We start from the raw sequence: 10,077 nt of genomic DNA, 5'->3' as shown, positions 1-10,077 counted from the left end.
CTTATGCATGCACCCAGACACACACACACAGACACACATGCACACCCCTGAAGCCCCACCTCTCCTGGATCAACCCTATCTCCCTTCCCCTCCATCGGGTGGCACCTGCCCACCACCACCCCCCCCCGCCCCCGTCCCAGTTCCTCAGCATCTTGCTGTCTCCTAGGACAGATCCCTGGACCAATGTCTCCCAGGGTGACGTCCCTGAAACACCATTCACAGTCACCTCGGGAGTTCACACTGGAAGAGAATTAAGAGAAATAACAAGGAAAAGCAACGTGCGTGGCATAGGATCTTGGATATTAAATGGGGGGAGGCTCAGAGAGTCTGCCGTCCAGCTGCGGGTCCTGCGGCACGTTCATCCCGGGGCTTCATCGTGGTATCGCAGTTAGGAAAGCCGGTAGCCGTGGGGCCGGCTGGGTGAGGGCTGTGTGGGAGCTCTCTGCACTCTTTTTGGCAGCTACGTTTCAAATGAGCTCAAAAGAAAAAGTGAAAAAAAAAATCATTTTGAGAGTTTTAAAATATATATATTCCTGGGCCCACGGTGGAAGTAGGAGCTCTGGAGGTGGGCTGCAGGCAACTGTATACTACATCCTGTAGACGACACACTGTGTTCTGTATACTGTAGGCTCTATTCTGTGTGCTACATATACACTGTCTACTGTATACTATATATATAGTATACTATATACTATACTATACCATATACTATATACTATGTATACTGTCTACTGTATACTATATATATAGTATACTATATACCATATACTATGTACACTATATACTATATACTATGTATACTGTATACTATATATATAGTATACTATATACTATATACTATGTATATATTAGACCCTGTCTCCTGCAGTCATGTTCGGAAGCACTGGGGGTTAGGACTTCAGCAGATGAATCTGGAGAGAGGGGACGCAGTAAAGCCCATACCAATGAGACCCCTCCAGCCCCCCTGCAGTTCCCCCAAACACACCAAGGCAGCAGCACCCCCAGAACCACACAGGCTGTGCAGAGGGGTGGCCACATGGGACACCCACCTCCCCTCCCCAGCACCCCCCTTGCAGGGGTTGAGAGTGGCAGGTAGATCCATCCGTGGGCCAGCCTTGCCCTGGGAGCCCAGGAGGGGCCAGCCTGGGTGCGGGGTGCAGGGTGGGAGAGGGTGGAGGGAAGGAGGCCACAGGCCCTGGGAGTCAGGCTGGGGCTTCTCTCCAGGAAGTTTCATTTTTCACAAGCGTTCAGGGGACACTTCCGTTTCCTGAGAGCCAAGACCACAGGGCCAGCCAGGGTTGAATGCACTAACCCAACATTGGCCAATAGAACTTTCTGCGGTGGTGGAGATGTTCTGAATGGGTGCTGCCCGGTTAGTGGCCATTGTGAACTGGAACGTGGCTGGGGAACTGCAGGACTGAATTTTATTTTACTGCAAAGAGCTACATGCGGCCAGTGGCTGGCAATGGACACACAGCACGAGCCCCCGGCTCCTCCATCCTGGCTCAGGCTGTGTACAAACTGCAGCCTCGCATTTCAACCTCAGCCTTCAACACCCAAACGCAGAGCGCTGACATGGACCAGGCAGGCCCTGGGGCGCTGGGATGGTGGGGAGACTTGCGGGCACTTACTGACATCTCCACCCCCACCCCACCCCCAGCCACCAGTATGGACGGCAAAAAGGAGTCTCGTTTGAGGAGCTACCCAAGGTAAAACAGGCCATAGATGCATTACAGGTTGAGTCTCCAGGATCCAAATATCCAGGCCCTTTTGGATCAGGTCGGAACATTTCACTCCCCTTCTAGGCTCTGCAGTCACAGCGCTGGGTCTCTGCTATGCTGAAACCAGACTGGAATTTACATCCAAGAGGAGCCGCTCAAGAGAGGGCAGCTCAGGGCTGCATCAATAATGGATGAGCTGCACTGCCTGCTCGGAGAGGCCTCTCCCCCTTCCAGGATCCTGGAACCCTGAGGGAGCGGGTACCAGGGCAGGGCTGGGCCAGGTCAGAGCCTGAAAAGGGTCACCAGGGCAGGCTTTGTCCCAGCCCTGGCACAGACCTCTTCCCTCCAGGGGTGGGCAGCGGAAGGGCCTGCCCTGCCCTCCCCTTGGCAGCATCTGGGATCTGGGATTCCAGAGCCCCGTGACTGGCCCTGCAGATGGCTTCCCACCCCCGGGAAGGGGCAGGCCATCCGGAACCCTAATCCCTGTGGGGGCAGCAAAGAGGCCAGGAATGCAGCAGGGGAGGGGGGCCACACTGGGAGCCTGGAGGGCAGAGAGCTCCCCTGGGCTGTGTGTCCTTAGTGGAAGCTGGGACTCATCACACTGGCCTGTCACCTTTACTAAGAGCAGTAGTGGGAGGACACTGTGCCATCTTTGGTGAAGGCGCCTGTGGCACATACAGTAGTGTCTTAGTGCAGACCTGAGACAAGGAGACCTGGACCCCCAGGAAGCATCCACCCAGCTGGTGGGTGAGAGGCAGGCAGGTATGTTCCACTGAGTTGTGTCCCTCTCAAAATTCATATTTGGGAACCCCAACTCCCACTGTGGCTGTATCTAGAGACAGGGTCTTTGGGGGGGTCATTACAGTTGAGGTCATAGGATGAAACCCTAATCTGACAGGACCGGCCTCCTTATGTTGCAGAATCCAAGCTCATTCATACTGCTCGCTGCAGGACAGGGCAGTCACTTGAGCGGTGAGTTGCTGGGGCGAGGAATGGCAACTTTATTCAGAAACCCAGCAGACCAAGAAGATGGACTCATGTCCCCAAGGACCATCTTACCTGAGTTAGAATTCAGGCTGCTTTTACGCTCACATGGGAGGGAGGTGTGGGTGGTTGTTGCAAACTTCTTGGTGCCAGAATCCTTTGTTCTTGCAACCATCCTTGGAGGTCTGATCGCAATGTTCCAATAAACCTCCAACAAGACAAATGTTATTCTCTGTTGTGCCTTTTTTTTTTTTTTTTTGTCTCTGTATGACTGGGAAAGTATGATACCTTTAAAGGTCAGAGCCTTGAGTGTAGGCTATCCCGTACGTTTCAGGCTATAAGCAACATCCTTAACTCGAAGCAAAAGCATTAGCATACAAAGGTTAAGGTAAAAGAAACAGATCCAATTTGAGTCAGATTTGTTCTTCCCTATTACACTTTTAAGTAACAACTTATAAGCAACTCTGTGTGTGTGTGTGTGTGTGTGTGTGTGTGTGCAGGGAGACGTGACCATGTGAAGACGTGGTGAGAAGGTAGCCGTCTGCAAGCCAGAGAGAGTGGCCTCACCAGGAACCAACCTGCTGACGACTCCCTCTCAGAATCCCAGACTCCAGAGCTGTGAGTAAATAATTTCTGTTGCTAAAGCCACGTAGTCCGTGGTGTTTGTTGGCAAGCCAGGAACCTCTGTGGTCAATGGATCGCATTAATCATGGAGCCGAACTAACAGCCAAATTGTGTACATCTCCGCTGCAGTCTGGCTTTCACTGGCATGTGAAAATCACACCACAGACCTCCTAGCAATCCCAAGTCCACATTCCCAACCCTCTCCTTTATCTAATTCTCACCCGTCCAGCCAATATTTGCTCTGCCCTAAATCACCAGACAGCAAGAGACCACCCTCTAGCTCCAAACCTGCCACTGATGTTCGAACTAGCCAATCCTAGGCTGATCTCTGCCCTGCCTTTCCCCAGGGGTCGCAATGAATGACGTGGCCAGTGCTTTCCTCTCCCTCTTGCTTCTGCCTCCTGCCTCAGGTGCTTCCCCACGTGGCCCTGCATGGATATGCGTCCCTGTTTCCAGGGGAACCGTGAGTAACAGTAAGCATTCTTTTAATGTGATTATCCTACCCCTGTGGTCTCTCAGTCACCTTTGTCATTTAAGACATGGGCACAGGTCACAGACTCAGAGGAAGGCAAGGTCACAGAAGCCAAGAAAGGAAAGAAAAGGCTGTCCAGAAGGAAATTCACAGCCAAGCGTGCTGGGCACAGCCAAGCGCCCAGCACACTGACCAGAAGCGCCCATTCATTCCAGACACTCGGAGCTCAGCCGGGCCTTTGCCACTGGGCATGTGTAGAGAGGGCAGATCCCACAAGTGCAGGGAGTGGCTTGAGAGCCTGTGCTCTGACCCAGAGCCTGGGCACAGGGCTGAGCCGGGAGGAGAGGGGAGGCCAGGGCAGCTTATAGAAGCAGGGAGAACTGCGCACAGTCCGCAGGCCGGCAGGGAGGGTCTGGGATGGGGCGAGGCTGCCGCTGCCCCCTTCAGCACCTTCTACGCCGGCTGGGCCTCTGCGCCCCCAAAGACCACGAATAAATGATTAGAGAATGACCTCGATCCAGAGACTGGAGGCCCACTTTATTTCTGACTCATGTCCTTTCCTGTGGTTGCTCCAAATGGATCTTGAGAAGGCAGCCCCTGGACTCCGATAAAAATAGCGGCCTTCGGGCACTCATCAAACTCCTGAAACCCCTTTCCCCATGTCCTTATCCAGCTTTGGCTCTCGTCACCCTGGCTATGGCCCATTTGCAGAGAAGGGTGATGCGGTGGCCTGTCCCCACAGCTGCCCTCACTCTGGCCGGCAGGAGTTTGTGGGAGGCAGAAGAGGAGTCAGAGAAGGATGGGGCTGGATGGAGAGATGGTAACAGCCAGAGACCCTTTGTTGCCAGAAAATTCAGACCCTTTTGACAAGAGGCTTTTTTTTTTTTTTTTTTCCGGAGGGGTATGTCTTGGAGAAGTTTTCTCTTCAAAAGCCCGAGTCACGTCCGAAGCGTTCTCTTTCCCTCAGCACTACAAGGCCATAAATTTTCTTCTCTAGTCTCCGCTCCTGCTCTGTGAGTTACAGCAGCTTCTCGGTCATTTATTATTCACCATTATTACCGGGACACATCCAGCCATCTAATTCATTGGCTCCCAGCACTGACTTCGTCTGGTTCCCTAAATGCTCGCCCGGCTGGAATTTCTTCTGACAAACTCCTGGCCCCACTCTGGCATAATCTTTCCCCAAACAGGCACGATCCTTTTAGAGCTTTATTGGAGATCTTGTAAAGGAGCCCTTCAGAAACCATCAGGGCCTCGATGTATCACTGATCACTTAGCACTCAGGGAGGACAAATGAGGACTCAGTGTAACTGCCTGTTCTCGCCACCCCACTGAGAAAATTCAAGGTGACACCTCCGCAGTCTCTCCGGGGCCAGGAAAGCATCAAACATGTCCCCTGGCTCGTAAGCGACCCCCCTGCACCGCCACATCCGCAGACTCCCCGGGGAGGGCGGAGGGTGACGCCAGCATCCTGGATTCCCTCAGGCCAGCTGGGCAGGGCTGTGTGTTCTCAGACCCTCTCTGGTCACTCCTCCCGTCGCCCCCTGCATCTGGCTCCCACCAGAGAGAAGCTTCTTATTTGAGGTCCACAGGGACCCCTGCTCCGGACCCCGACTTTCATCCCTATCAAAACGCATCTTCCCTATCCCTGCTCATTTTGGGGACCTGCCTCTGCTCACTGATCTAGGGCAGCACTGTCCGATCAAACATTCTGTGACGATGGGGGATGAGCTTCTCTACCCACCATGGGAACCCCTGGTCACGCATGCTTCCTGAGCACTTGCCCTGTGGCTCATGTGATGGACAATTGCATTTTAATCCTACTTACTTTGAAGTTCACATTAAATAGCCACCCATGGCCAGTGGTGGCCGGTTGGAGAGGCAGGTCCAAGGGCGGCTTATCTGTTCATCCAGCCTGTCTGTTCCTGGAGAACAGTCCTGTTACACTCACCAAGCTCCTGCCATGTGCTGGGAGGTTTTCTGGGTGTGCTCTGTTCATTGTCTCACATCACTGTCTTGAGCACCAGGTGAGGCAAGCACCACTGTGTCCCATTTTACAGAAGATAAGACTGAGGCTCAGGGAAGGCAAGCCAAGTGGCCCAGAAGGGAGGCAGAGGTTGCAGTCAAGGAGAGGGTCTGGGGAAACGGGCAGGCCTGCTCCACCGCACAGGGTCTGAGCGATAGGGCCGAGCCCCCAGGCCATCCCGTCGCGCTGGGTCTCCTCTGGAAGGCGTCGCCGGGCTGTCCAGTGTCCTCCCGCCACAGCTCTGGGTGCCTAGGAGGGACTGGGTGACTGTCCTCCCTGTGGTTAACTGAAGCTCGATGCTCCCCCTGGGTCAGGACCACAGCCTCCGCTGGAGGTCCTGCTTCACCCTCTCCCTTGAGCTTCAACCAAGAGGACATGTTGCTGCAGAAGGGACTGCGGTTAGACACAAAGGCTCCTTTCCAGAGCGCCGGACTGAGCTCAGAGCAAGATGAGGGAAGCTCCATCGCCGACGGACCTTGGAAGCAGCGCCGATTTCTGTCCGGAATCACTGGGATACGGTTCCTTCCAGAGGCAAGGACAGATGCCCCCCATGGCCCCTTGGCGCCTGTAACGCTTTCTATGAAAATTGGTACCCTTCGTTAAAATCACTCTGCATTGCTTGAGGAAAGGCAACGTAACGTTCAGCAAGATTTAAAGAAACCTATCTCAGACTATCAGGGTACTTTCTCTCAGAGCCGGATTCTCCCAGGATTCACCTCTTCTCTGCTAAACCTTGGTTTCCAGTCCTCTTACCTGGAAATGTCTGTCCCTTCTGCCCATTAATATCTCTGTCCTCCCCACGCTGGTACCAGCCTCCCTGAGGCTTCCAGTAAGAAGCCTTTCCGGCAAATGGAGCTCTTTGGACTAATGGTCTGTGTTCCTGCGTTGTCCGGAACATTCTCTGTGCCTGGGTCTGTTCCCTTCCCAGAGGAGCTTGCTCAGAGGTTTCCTTTCCTGATCAGATGCTTCACCCCCAAGACAGAATAAGCCTTCCATCCCCCTCATCCTCTCCTCCAGCTTACTGGGGTGATGTAGGGTCCCTAAGCAACCAGATGCTTTGCTCACTCTGTCCCCAGCCCCGGGAGCCGGCAGGTCACCAGCACCTTACTTTTTGTTTCCAATGCTTTTTCCTCTGTATCATTGAACCACTGCTACTTCTACTCCTCTAAGATCAGGCTCTCATTGCTTTTCCTCCGTCTTGCTAACCAGCTGAAAAACAGATACATCATCCGTCTCAGGATCACGCAGATCCCCGCTGCATGCAGATGTGCACAGTGTATTGTCTATAAAGTAATCTGATCTTCCTCCCAGGCCCTCTCCCCGCTTGTAGCTGGAGGGAGGAGAGAGAGGAAAACAAAATTTAGCCCAGCGTGGTCAACACAGGGGCTTTCCCTGATCTAAAGGGTCCCTCTAGTCTCCTGCAGGTTTCTCTGCCCATGGGTACCCCCAAATCCACCCGCCCTTCAAAATGGTGTCCCGCCAGTGTGGTTGGTGGGTGGTTTTATGACCTGGTGGCACTAGGGGGAAGGGGCCCTGGCCTCAATCTCATCTCTGGATGAACGCGGGGCTACATAATTCTCAAGGCTCAGAGCCAGAGGAACATGTGGGGCATTTGGTTTGGAAATTACCTAGCATTTCAAGGCGGCAACAGCAGAGACTTAAGCTAAGCATGTGCCCTTCCGAGCACAGACCCCACGCCCACAAAGCCGGCCCTGCCCCCTGGATTTGTGTGCAGACCTGCCTTTTGCCAGGGTCTAGGGATGGATGAAGGCGCTGGGGCCGTCTCCTCCTAAGACTTGGTCAGAGCTGCAGGTGACCCTGCCCTTTCTTGCCTCTGGAAGGGGTGCTGTGCCCCATCCCCCACCAGGGCACGGGAGGTCCGTCCCACAGCCCACGCATCCCTGCCCATGGCCCCAACCCCAGGTCAAGGCACAAGTCCAGCCTCCTCATCCCTTTTGCAGGAACGTGAGTACTTCTGGTCCTGCCCACGTCACAGGGAACAGGAGCACTCGGAGGAGGGGGACTCAGGGTACCAGGTGGGGCAGGGCAGCCTGGGGGCGGGGGGGGGGTACTTATCACCACCCCACTCAGAGCCCTGAAAAGAAAGTGAAGCAGAGCCCTTATTTAACGCCCCCCCCCCACCCCCCGTGCACCTCCAGCTCAGGGAGCGCATTATGACAGCTCAGCTTCTCTGTACCCAGCCCTCTTCCCACGCAAGCCGCTGAGCTTGAAGGGGCAGAGTTCCCTGATTCAGGCCACCAGGGCTGCTTCTAGATCTACTAAAGGGAAAGCCGAAGTAATTTCCAGAATTCTTACCTCTCCTGACCTAATCTATATCTTGCTGCAGCCTTGAAAATCCTATTTCGTACATCAAAAGCTGATATTAACTCTCCCGTTTGCAGGGCTGCTGTTACTGCCTCAGTCGCTACCCTGCCTCCCAAGAGACGGAAATGGCCTTGTGTTCACATCCCAGGAGGCTCGAGCAGTCGGGGACCAATTTCACAAAGTCAAAGACCTCAAGGAGAAGGGGCCGTGGCCCCATGACACGCACGCCGAGACCAGCCCTGCCTGTGTGGGGTCCCTGTGCTGGAGGCGACAGGATGGGGGAGTCAAAGGCTTCCCCTTTTCAGGTCAGATCTGAAAGAGGAACAGGTGTGAATTTAGCTCAGAGATGAGCAGGTGCAAGAAAAGGGACGGGCACGTGCTGAGATTGGGCAGGTGCCCACCTGGTCTTAAAGAGACAGCCACCATTCTCCAGTCCCCTGGGGAATGCCCACCCATTAATGCTCTTACGGATTTTTATGTTTTTAATGTTGACATATTATTTCAAATCTTTTAAAGTAATAAAACCATGTGGGTACAGCTAGAAACCAAACAAAGCATACTTTCTGGCCGAACCCCTAAAAGAACAGAAGAAAGACTGGATTCGGGGAATTGGGGCATAGGACGGGGCCAGCGGGGCACATCTTGCAGGATTACAGTTCTTTTCTGGGAGAAATGTATTCTCCCTCCTGGGAAACTGCGCCGTGGTCTTAAGCAAGGCAAAGGCACCATCCATCAGCCCTGTGTCTGGATGAGACCCGCCTGGTTGGTACATGGAGCCTGGGTGGAAGGGGAGGAGGTAGACCTGGAAGACCAGCTAAGAGAGGAGCGCTGATAAGGCAGCAGCAGTGTGCGAGGAGAGGTATTTAGAAGGCAGCGCTGCTGGGGCTTAGAGATAGACAGTCATTAAATGAGCCAATAATTTGTGCCCTGGCACAGGCCCAAACGATGCATTAAAACCAATGACGGAATTGACAGGGACGTGCATCAATGCGAATGCTCACTCGTGGCCGGTGGGAATGTTCAAAGTACACCCACCTTGGCGAACAATCTGCCAGTTCCTTAAGGAAGTTGGGTATATACCTGCCACGTAACCCAGTCTGTTCACCCTTCTATGTGGACCCAAGAGAAATGAAATCTTGTGTTCACACATGACTTGACTCATACATGTGTTCTTAACCACTTGATTCAAAATAGCCAAAAGCAGGAGTTCCCACTGTGGCTCAGCAGAAATGAATGTGATAGCACCCATGAGGACGTAGGTTGGATCCCTGGCCTCACTCAGGGGGTTAAGGATCTGGTGTTGCCATGAGCTGTGGTGTAGGCTGCAGACACAGCTTGGATCTGGTGTTGCTATGGCTGTGGTGTAGGCCAGCAGCTACAGCTCTGATTTGACCCCTAGCCTGGGAACCTCTATATGCCATGGGCGTGGCCCTGAAAAGACAAAAAGCAAAGGTTTCAGGTGGACTGGTGGTTAAGGATCTGGCATTGTCACTGCTGTGGCTTTAGTCACTACTGTGGCTTGGGTTGAATCCATGGCCCAGGAACTTCCACATGCCAAGGGTTCAGCAAATCCACCCCCCCCCAAAAAAAACCCAAAACAGTCAAAAGCTGGAAACAATCAAAATTCCCATCAGTGGATAAAAGGATAAAGAAAGTGTGGTATATCCATACAATGGAATACTACTCAGCAGTAAAAAGGAATGAACTGTTGATACCTAACAATGTGAATAACGCTCAAATCACTAAACTGAGTGACACAAAATTCATACCATATGACTTCATTTTCATAAAATTCTAAAAAAGTGTAATCAAAAGACTGATCAAACGCTGCTTGGAAAGAATGGGAAGGATTAATTACAACGTATGAGGAAATGTTTATCTTGAGTCTCGTGATTTTATATATATATGTCAAAACAGATCCAACT

This window comes from Sus scrofa, chromosome 3, assembly GCF_000003025.6.
Source record: "Sus scrofa isolate TJ Tabasco breed Duroc chromosome 3, Sscrofa11.1, whole genome shotgun sequence".
In the NCBI taxonomy this organism is placed as follows: domain Eukaryota; kingdom Metazoa; phylum Chordata; class Mammalia; order Artiodactyla; family Suidae; genus Sus; species Sus scrofa.
Note: the sequence above shows the minus strand (reverse complement) of the source record.